Raw genomic sequence first — 10318 nt, 5'->3', positions numbered from 1 at the left:
CCATCAGGCTTGCGTCAGAGAACCATTTCCCCTGGACTATATAGCGAGATTGGTTTTTTCATTAGTTGCAGGAACTGAATTTTTGATGATTTACCTGCCTGCTGGAGCTCCTGGGTTTATTCTCCTCCTCTCCTTTCCCACTTCATCTGGTTGTCAACTCCTTTCTCTGTCTCTGTCTCTCTCCCTGTCTCTCTCTTTTTTTCTAAAGCTCCGGGTACTCAATTACACCGTATCCATTGTAACTTACGTAGCCGCTAGTCTAACTCAACCTTTATCAATGGTCAATATAAGCCACAGTGTTTGCATAACCCCCACAAAATGGGTCATGTTTTCGGTTCCTTTGATCCACAGTGACGGAAAAGTTTTGTTTTGCCTGTTCTTTTATGTCTCGTCTCCTTTCCTTTTCTTTCTTTCTCTCTTTCTTTCTTTCTTTCTTTCTTTCTTTCTTTCTTTCTTTCTTCCTTTCTCTCTTTCTTTCTCTCTTTCTTTCTTTGGCACATCGCATTCAGGGATGGTGCTCTCGTCCCAGTTACAAATTCCCTCTCCTCCCAAACAGTTCGGGATTGCTTTTTCTTAATTTTTACAGGGACTTAAAGAGTTAGGAGAAATTCAGCGTTTACTGACTCACCTTCACTCTCTTTTTCTTCTTTCTTTTTTACAGTCAGGATTAACACTAAACGATGTAATCGGTTAAACCAAACAGACTTTAATATCATTAAACATGGATCTCTCCATTAACCTTGGCAATTATGTCACTTCGAAGAAGGAAGTAATAAAAACGAAATTCTTGCGAATAAAATAAAATCATGGAAGTTATCCATCTGAGGTCCGGATGCAGAATGAGGATTCCGTCTTTTTCAAAAGAGCTCTTATTTATAAACAATGATTAATATGAAATAAAATGGGTAAAGCTAGCCCCAACAGGGTGCATGCGCATAGTGGGTACTCAATGAATATTTAATCTCCCTCTCTCCTTTTCTTCTCCTCATCGTTGGAAATTTTGGCAGGAGGTACAGACTTCCCAGTGGCTAAGGAAATTATGCTCAAACTCCGCTTCTGGTTCATGTAATCTCCACTCACTTAAAAAAAAACTCACAAAATTTATCCAGGGAGCTTTAATAGCTTATTAAAACTTAATGGAAATAGCTAGACAAAATAAAAAGTATGGTGATTACATACATATAAATCCGAAACACACTAAATTATTTCAAACTTTTCAGTGGCTGTAATAGGTAACCATTACCATTTGATTTCGTTTACTGGTTTCTACAGTAAAAACGAAAACTGTGGGCTCCTGCTCGCGTCTCGCGTTTCTGCTAGAGCAGCCTTCACCCACAAACTGATCTATCTAGACTTGATATTTTTCACAGTGCAAATTTTATCTTGATCTTGTTCAGCTATCCACATTTGAGACTTGTGCTCATTTTTTTCTTTTAAAAAATAAAATGAAAAAATAGAGAAGGAGCTTGTAGCACTCACGGGTGGAGAAAACCCACCTGTCCGCTCCTGCTCCCTTGGTTGCGCAGTCGCTGGAGAGGAGAGTCGCGGGGGAGCTGCTTTTGCGGATCCTGCGCCGATACCTGGTCGGGACGTATTTTCTTTGGGGCCCACGCGCCGGGAGTAAACAGATTTTAGTGGGTTTCCTGGCAACTTTGCGCTCCTCTTTAAGAGGACTCCCGCGTGTTCGTGTCCGCTTGCAGGCTTTCCTGCCTCAAATTATTAAGTATTTAAAAGGTGTTCCACACAGCCTTTCTCCTTCTAAATGTCGCGGGGTGACCTTGGCATCTGCTGCGGGTCTCAGCCTCCTGGAGCGGGGCTGCCCTGCCCTGCGAGGTGACAGTGTCACCTAATTAGTGCGTGTCTCCCACAGACGTGAGTGCGTGAGCACCGTGCGCGCATCTTGAACGCTATCCCCAGGTTCAGAGCGTGAGGAAGACTTGGGGCGCTAATGTCTTCCCTTTACACCGGCATCGTTGGGGAATCTGTGGGCAGAACGAGGGGGGCGCAGTCGTGGCTTTGGGACCAGGACTTTACTTTTGAGGTCTATTTAGCTCGCTCTGGAAAGCTACACCGTACAAGAACATACATATAAATACTCCCCGCCCTCCACTCCAGTGGTCCCCAAGCCCCGGGTGCGAGTGCGACGTAGCCGGAGTCCCGCACCGGGTTCCCCCTGGTTCAGAGAGCAAGGCGGGGCGCGGAGGTCACAGGCAGGTCAGAGCCTCGGATCCAGGTCAGAAGTGGGGAAAAAAACAAAAACAAAAACACCCAAGTCCAGCCGGGACCTGCTGTCTAGGGCTCAGCCCCAACCCCTTCAAAATCCTTCTCACAGCGCAGATGTAGTGGATTACTAAACTTTGAGCCCTGGACGCCACGCCTGAAGGGCCCGCAGAATCACTTGCTTGCCTTCCGTGGGAGTCCTGGCATCAGTGCGACCGGGGCTTATTATTTTTGCAAACGGAGACTTGAAGTGAGTCCCCATCCTCCACCCTACCCCCGCGGCCTGGGAGTAACCCCAGGGCTTTCCCATCTGGAGGTCCAGGGGTCTGGGCGGGCCTAGCACCGACCTGCGCTGTCTGCAGCGGGGCAGCGGCGACCGCGTCGCGCACGGAGCCCGGGGCCCTGCCGAGCGGAGGCCGCGGGAGGCCCACGCGGGGCTGGCGCAGCGGCGAAGGCGCGGGCGCTTCCAGGCTCGGCCTGGAGCGAGAGGCGCGCAGGGGGAGCCACCTCGCGAGCTTCGTGGCGCAGGCAAGTGTGTCAGGGAAGGGGTAAGGGGCGGGAATGAACTCTGTTCTTGGCACGGATCTTGCGGTCTCAGCCGTGGGCAGACGCAGTCGGGGTGCGGGTCGGAGGAGCCCGGTAGCCCATGGCAGCGAAGATGGGCCTAGCCTCAGCGACAGGTTTCTCTCCCCGTCAAGGTGGGCAGCGGCCTTCGCTTTCTGGGTACTGCACACAGTCTGGCCACAGGTCGCACCGTTGGGCCCGGCCAAGCCTCCAGAGAGGGCCTCTGCAGATGGCCGGATGGCAGGGAACTCCCAGGCGTTGGCCTAGACGCCGAGAATTCACAAGGGTATTTCCAGGCCCCAGTGGCCTCTGGGCAGGAGCTCGCTCAGAGTCAGGTTTCTTCTTTCACCAAAAAAGAACTACACAAGTTTCCCAAATCTGCAATCAATGAACTTAGGGCTGTCTGTTTTCTTAGGCTCCTTTCTGTATTTTTGCCTGTGGAAGTGAATTTGGGGCTGTCTTCTTTCCCTCTAGTGAGCTGGTCACGCAGACAAAAGGTGGCTGACAGGCCTGGGAAGCATTCATCCCCTGTTTATGTATGTGCCTCCTTCTTGGGACGTTGTGTGTTCCCCACTCCTGGGCTTGCCAGGGGGTCCTGCACTGAGCTGAGAGAGCGGGCCTCCTTGCAGGACTAGCCTGACATGGGAGTGAGAGGTCTATCTGGCATACCTGGGAGCCACTGCAGAAGAGCATGAAGGCCACCAGGAGACCCGGCCCGAGTGTGTGTGGAGGACTAGGGGTGGTTAGGATAGCTCTCTCGCTATGAAAAAGAGGCCTGGGGAGTGTAGTTGCCTTGCCTAAAAAGACAAGGTGGGTATGCCCAGTCTAAAGGAGGATAGATAGGACAAGGCCCAAGCTCCCAGAGACCAAGCTAGTGTCAGAAATCTGTCTGTTCCTGGCTGGGTTTCTTGTGCTGTGCTTTAAGATTCTTTCCATTTGTTTTCCATTTACTCTTGAGTCAAATGTTTTTGAAAATCTCACAAAAGGAAATCATTCAGTTAACAGATCTTAGTTGAGATCCTACTGTGTGTCAGGCACAGGAATGGGAGAGCGAACAAGACAGTTCCTGTCCTTATGGAGTTTACAATCTAATTTTCTTTATAGAGAAAAAGACACAAGCAAATTAAAATATGCTGTGAAAAGGGATGTGTAGGTACATCCATGATAAAGTGAGCCTGGTTATAGGGGACCATGTACAAGGACAACATCCCTGGAACATAGAGGGCAAAGGACTAGGTTGGGGGAGTAGAGACACAGCCTCAGTGATTAGCCTGGACCAAAGAGAGGAGTTTAAAATGTGAGCAGTACATTATGGGGCCTTCAGGGCAGTGGCCTAGGAAATAAACCTGAGGAGGGTCTGGTGCTACACTAGATCAGATGCCCCCTAGGTTTTTCATCTGGTGCTAAGGATTCACTTTCATTTTATTGAGGGAGTTGGTATTTCCATTCCAGGACCCACATTTATTTATTTATAAATAAATAAAACACATCAATATACCTATATGGCCTATAGGTATACCTATATACCTATATGGCCGACACCTTAGACTTTCAAAAGAAGAAAATTAAAAACTAATTTGAAGAGACCCATCTGGCAGAAAATTTTGTGAAAATGTTGCAATTAGAGAGTTGTATTTGAGATTAGACTTTAGACAATGAGGAAGACCCTATCCTGTCCTCGTGAAGTTTAAAATCCAATGGAAGATATGGAGAAATAAATATAAGATGTTAAACACCCTCAAATATAAAGTGCATCAGACAAGGCAGGCTTTAAAGTCTCAGAAAGCCAGGTCATGGGGGTGGGGCATTTAGGTCAAGGTAACTCAGGGAAGTCCCACGGGGAAATCCCAGAGACTGTTCCTAGGAAAGATTAAGCCTTTGTGGGTTGACATAGCCCGTAGCCTCTCTGGAAATGTTGGAGTCCACAACATTTGTGAGTCTTAGGCATGCTATCAGCTAATTTAACTCTGTTCCAGAGAGAGAAAGAAAGGTCTTACAACTAACTAGACCAAAAAAAAAAAAAAAAAAAAAAAGTGTTAGTTTGATGTCACAGTTATTAAGTATGAAAATACCTAGACTGGTACCTTTAATTAGAGCTACTGAATCTCTTTGTTATATTGCTGGTGGGGGCAGGAGGGAACAATTCATTGAGCGCCTCCTGTGTGACATACGTATTTCTTTTATATTGCCTTTTCTAACCCTGTTAACAGCTCCATGAAGTAGGTGTTTTTATTTCCATTTTATATTTTAGGAAAGTGAGGTTCAGTGTGTTTATGCAAGGTCACTTGGCAAGTAAGTGGCAGAGCTATCTGACTCCTACTCTGTGTTCACTCTTCTCACGAAGCTTGTTCCAACCAGAGGGTGATGACCCTAAAAAAGAAAATCATATTAAGAAAGTTCGTATTTGAGACTCTAAATCCTTCTGGAAAATATAGGGTTGAGTGAGTTTATAGTATCCCTATAAATTATATTTTAGAGTTGCCAATATTAAAATTAAGGAGATCACAATTAGTAGAACACCAGGAATGTTTTTATACAAGTTGAATTCACACGTGATTGATTTCTCTTTACCTTCCTTTGCTTGCTAGAAAATTTTCAGAATAAAGGCATACTTGTGTATTGGTTTTATTTTACGATACAGAGGAACACATGTGTGTATAGTCTTACATTTAAATGGAAATTCCCCTTTTGATTTTCTAACCTGCAGTCTCTAGGTCACTTTCCCTGGGTTTTGACTGAGGTGGCTTGTCATTAGTATGTAGACCATCTGAGGTTTGTGATTGGGGGAAAGATTATGGTAATATAATAATTTTATAGATTGATAACATTTGATAGTAAAAAGTATTTTTTAAATCCTAGGAATATATTATTAGTCCATTAGTGAATTCAATAAATATCTGTTGAACACACACTAATTGCCATGTACTGTACTCTGTACTGAGGATATAACATTCCTCAAGACAAACTGAATCCTCGCTGTGGACAGTGTATCAGGAAGGAGGGAAAACAATGTTTGCTCAGCTTCTACTATGTGCCAAACACTCTCCTAGACCCATTTAATCTTTCAGACAAGGATGCTGTCTGTCCCTGTATATACAGTGCATACACACACAAAAAAGGCTCCGAATATTTAAATAACTTGTACAAGATCACGCTAGTGAATGGCAGAGCTCCAATTCAAACCCAGCAATAGAGATTATGCTTTTTCATTACCCAGCAGTGCATTCTTGATTAGGCACTGCTAATACTAAAAATTGTGAGTACTTGCTAGTCATTTTATCCTTCCTTGCCATGTTTCCTCAACTAAAACAGTTGGATAATTATTCTTATCCTGTTTACTTCATGGAACACTGTTAAGCCCCAAAAGCAATTGTTTACCTTAATTTAATGTTACAGAGTAAAAAGCACCTGAACTCGAATAACAGGTTTATTATAATAATCTACTGATTGTGGAAAAGAACTGCTAGTCTAGTAGGATCAGATTTTGATGAAGTATTGTTGTTCTTTGTTTTATTAATTCAATGCCACACACTTATTGGATAGAGTAGACTTGCACTGAGACGGTAGATACAGAGATTAGGGGACGTTCCTTGTCCAAAAGGAGCTTCAAGTCTAGTGGGTGAAAGAGACATATAAACAGGTGAATTATGAAAATGTGCTATAACAGATGCCCAAGGTCTCTTGAGATCCAACAGCATTCTGAGCCTCCCTTGCCCAGACTAGAAGTTTTACCTCCTAAACAGTGTTTCTTAGCTAGGAGACACTTGAGCAGATTGTTAAAAACGTAGAATCCCGCGTCACTCTTATATAGTCACGTTTTCTGGAGATGGGGACTTACTCTCCATTTTGTCTTATTTTATTTAAAAAAAATTTTTTTAAACGTTTATTTATTTTTGACAGAGAGACAGAGCATGAGCAGGGGAGGGGCAGAGAGAGAGGGAGACACAGAATCTGAAACAGGCTCCAGGCTCTGAGCTGTCGGCACAGAGCCCGACGCGGGGCTCGAGAACTCACAGACTGCGAGATCATGACCTGAGCCGAAGTCGGACGCTCAACTGACTGAGCCACCCAGGTGCCCTGATTTTGTCTTATTTTAATAAAAACATTTTTTAAACTTAATCTCTACACCCAGTGTAGGGCTCAAATTCACAACCCCAAGATTGAGAGTCACATGCTCTACCAACTGAGCCATACCGGTGCCCTCATTACTCTCCATTTTAAACAAATTTTCCAATGGTTCCTATGAAGTCTACCTACATCAGCATTTGCGAAAAAGAGCCAAACCACTTGATCATAGTCGAGTGGCCTAAAGAAAAACAGGCCCCCATCCCCTGACACTGGGGACAGGGATGTGGTTATATGCTACCAGCAAAAGTTAAGAATCCAAACCCACTTAGAGAATGCATGTGCTAAGGGATGGGAAAGGTGGACAGAAATCTCCAAAGCAGATGTGAATGATGTAAAATATAACGCATTCAATGGGAGAGCATTTTGGCTAACAGTTTTACCCATGAGTTCATTTAAAACTGTTAGTGGATGTCATTCAGTGCCAGGACATCTAGTTTGACACACACAGCCAAATCACCCTCTGGAATGCTTGTAGTGAGGTAGACGCCTGCCATCGATGTATCTAAGTTCTTAGTTGTTATACCAGACCTTTACTTTTCGTCTTCAGTGACATTCTGGCTATTTAGGATGTATTTGACAGGGAGCACATCACTCTCCTAGTTTTGGGAAGAAGGAGAGGGTATTTAAAGCTTGGGTGTAGATATTTTCCAGAATTTACCATTAGAAGTCTACCTCAATATTTTGTTTTTCTTAAACAGCCAAGTCTGAAGAAGGCTGATTAGCCGGCTCCATGGCTGCTGTTCTTAATGCCTGCAGGGCATCTTGAGTATTTCCTTCTTGATTTCAGAGCTTCATTCTCAGGCCTAAATCAGACATTACCCTAGAAACATCTGTACCACCATGACCACCACCGCTTCTGGAATGAGTCTATCTTTGGCTGTAAATTTGCTTTGAGGACTTTTCTAGAAGTTAAATTTATTTGTGTGGAGGCTGAAACTACTCATTTGACCACACTTGTGATGTGAGTTATATTAGAATAAAGATCTAGAAGAGTGATAAGTTGTCTGCCTAAATTGCAGCAATAATGGCTGTGGATATTAGCATTTAGAGCTACAAACACTATCTCTTCTCGTCCCTTTCAGTTCAATCTGGATTTGACATTTTTTTTTTCATGATCTGTATATAGCGTGTGTGTGTTATTTTAGAAAATTTGAATAGGAGTTCCATATGTTGTTATAGTATACTGTTATAACCAAGTGTTAACACACAGACACACACACACACACACACACACACACACACATCCGTTTAGGGAAAGTACACTGACTTTTTCTTTCTTTGCTCGCAAAACTGAAAAATTGGCAGAATCTTTAACTTGTAACTTGGCAGTATTGCAATTTACAGGCAAGAAAGGCAAGCCAAATTGGGTGAAAATTGTTTGAGAATTTCTTTTGAGTCTCAGACAGTGAAAATCATGTAGCTGAGTGTGCACATTCGGACATTTCCTGCTTGATTTTTAACCACATTTATTGGTACTGCCAGAGGTAGTTAAAGCTTCCCGGTGAAGGCATGTGATGTCCAGAGGAAGGTGTGGGGATTTATGGTCATCCCATCCATGCTCTTAGTGTTAAAATGATGGCTGGTTTAATTGTTTTGAAATATTGATTGGGGAAATATGAAATGGGATTTTACCCGAGCTTCATAAATCCATCTGAATCATGAATTATATAAACACAGATTTTTGGGGGGTTGGAAGGTCAAAATCAGACATGTTTTCAGGCCTGAGCTTTTTCTGTGGGTTTCTGGAACATTCATGGGGCCCGCGGCACTGCGTGACCCTGACAATTCTGAGGCTTTCTCTTTTGAATACTGGGGGCTTTGAAATTGTCTTCACGATGAAGGAGATTCACGAAGTAATGAAAAGCCGTTTCCTTTTTAAAATGTACAGACAGCAGCACAAACATCTGGGAATTTATTTAAATACTCTGGTTCCCTGAATTACCCATTTCCTTAACATATATTTTATTTATTTTTCTAAGGGGGATAAATTTCCACTTTGTGCTTTCTCCAGTTCAGCTGTGTTAGGCTCCTCATTTTAGCTCTTAGGTTGCTTGGTATATAAACACACAAGGTAAGGCCCCGTCATGAAAGCTATGGTTTGGGGTGGGGTGGGATGTTGTCAGGTGCCAAGGGCAAAGTGATTCCTGTGTGCGGAACAGGTTTCTTTACATTAGAGTTTCACTTCTTGTAAATTAAATGAATAAGGAAATGGCTAAAAAGATCTCGTGTATCTTATAAAGAATAATTAAGCAACAGTACTCAGCACTAGAATTAAGCAAAACTGTCCTTTTCTTTCTTCTCTCCTTTTTTCTTTCTCCTTTCTTTCCCTCACTCTGCAATGTGTCAGATGGTGAAATGTACGTGTGGTGGAGGGAGGTGGTGGGAGAGCAGTGGTCAGAATATTCAGGAAGCTAGGATGAGAGAAAACAGATTAATTTCTGAACTTAGAACATAGTTTATGTCTATTTAGGGATGTGAGCTCTGGACTGATGTGAAAATTTGGACATGCTTAGATATATCAGCATGTGATATCAGATGATGAGACAGCGCAGTGTTCATAGCTTCCTGGATTGTCAGTGTAGCTCTGCCTCTGTGTCTGTTTTACTCGTAGTTGTAGTAAGTAGAACAGGTGTAGTTTTCAATGTTCAGGAGTGGGCTATTTTTTGACTAATTGGACTGTGTTATATGTGGCTTGCCAGTTTATAATCAATTTAAATGTGAGAGAAACTTAAATATGAGAAAATACATTGGTGAGTATGACTATTCCAAATAGAACGTAATCTAGTTGATCCATTTGGTAGGCATTGTAGGATATCACAGTTACTACTCTGACCTTCAGCGGGTTATAACCAACATTGTTACTGTGCAGCATCAGACATGAACGTGTGGGGACTGGGCTTACTAGATACAAATTCAGTGATGTAACTTGGCACTTGCCTGTTTGAATATCCTTTGAATGTTATTCACTTGCCCTCATAACAGTAGGGTGCGTAACATATTTTAAAAAATTCTAGTTATGTGAACTGGCTAGTTTATTTATTTATTTTAAAAAAGTTAAATGGTTAATTGTGATTTGGATGTCATTTCTTTTTCCCCATTGATTTAATCTCTTCTTGCTTAAATCAATGAATATTCTGGATTTTGCCTCCTCCACTTCAAATTCAGGGATATTGTGAAGTGAGACTGTGACATTTGACTGTGAAAAGGTATATTTTTGTACCTCGTTACCTGGACTCTCTCCTCAGTCTAGTTTCAGTTCAGATGGAATTATCAACTTTATATCTAGGTCCAGATGAAATAAAAACTGAGGGAGAAGGTTCTCCCAGTCTCCCATTTTCTGAAATGTCACATTGCCTGACATGGATGAATACATACCACACTCTGGCACCCTGTGAATGTCAGTGAA

Source organism: Felis catus, chromosome A1 (assembly GCF_018350175.1).
Source record: "Felis catus isolate Fca126 chromosome A1, F.catus_Fca126_mat1.0, whole genome shotgun sequence".
Lineage (NCBI taxonomy): Eukaryota > Metazoa > Chordata > Mammalia > Carnivora > Felidae > Felis > Felis catus.
Note: the sequence above shows the minus strand (reverse complement) of the source record.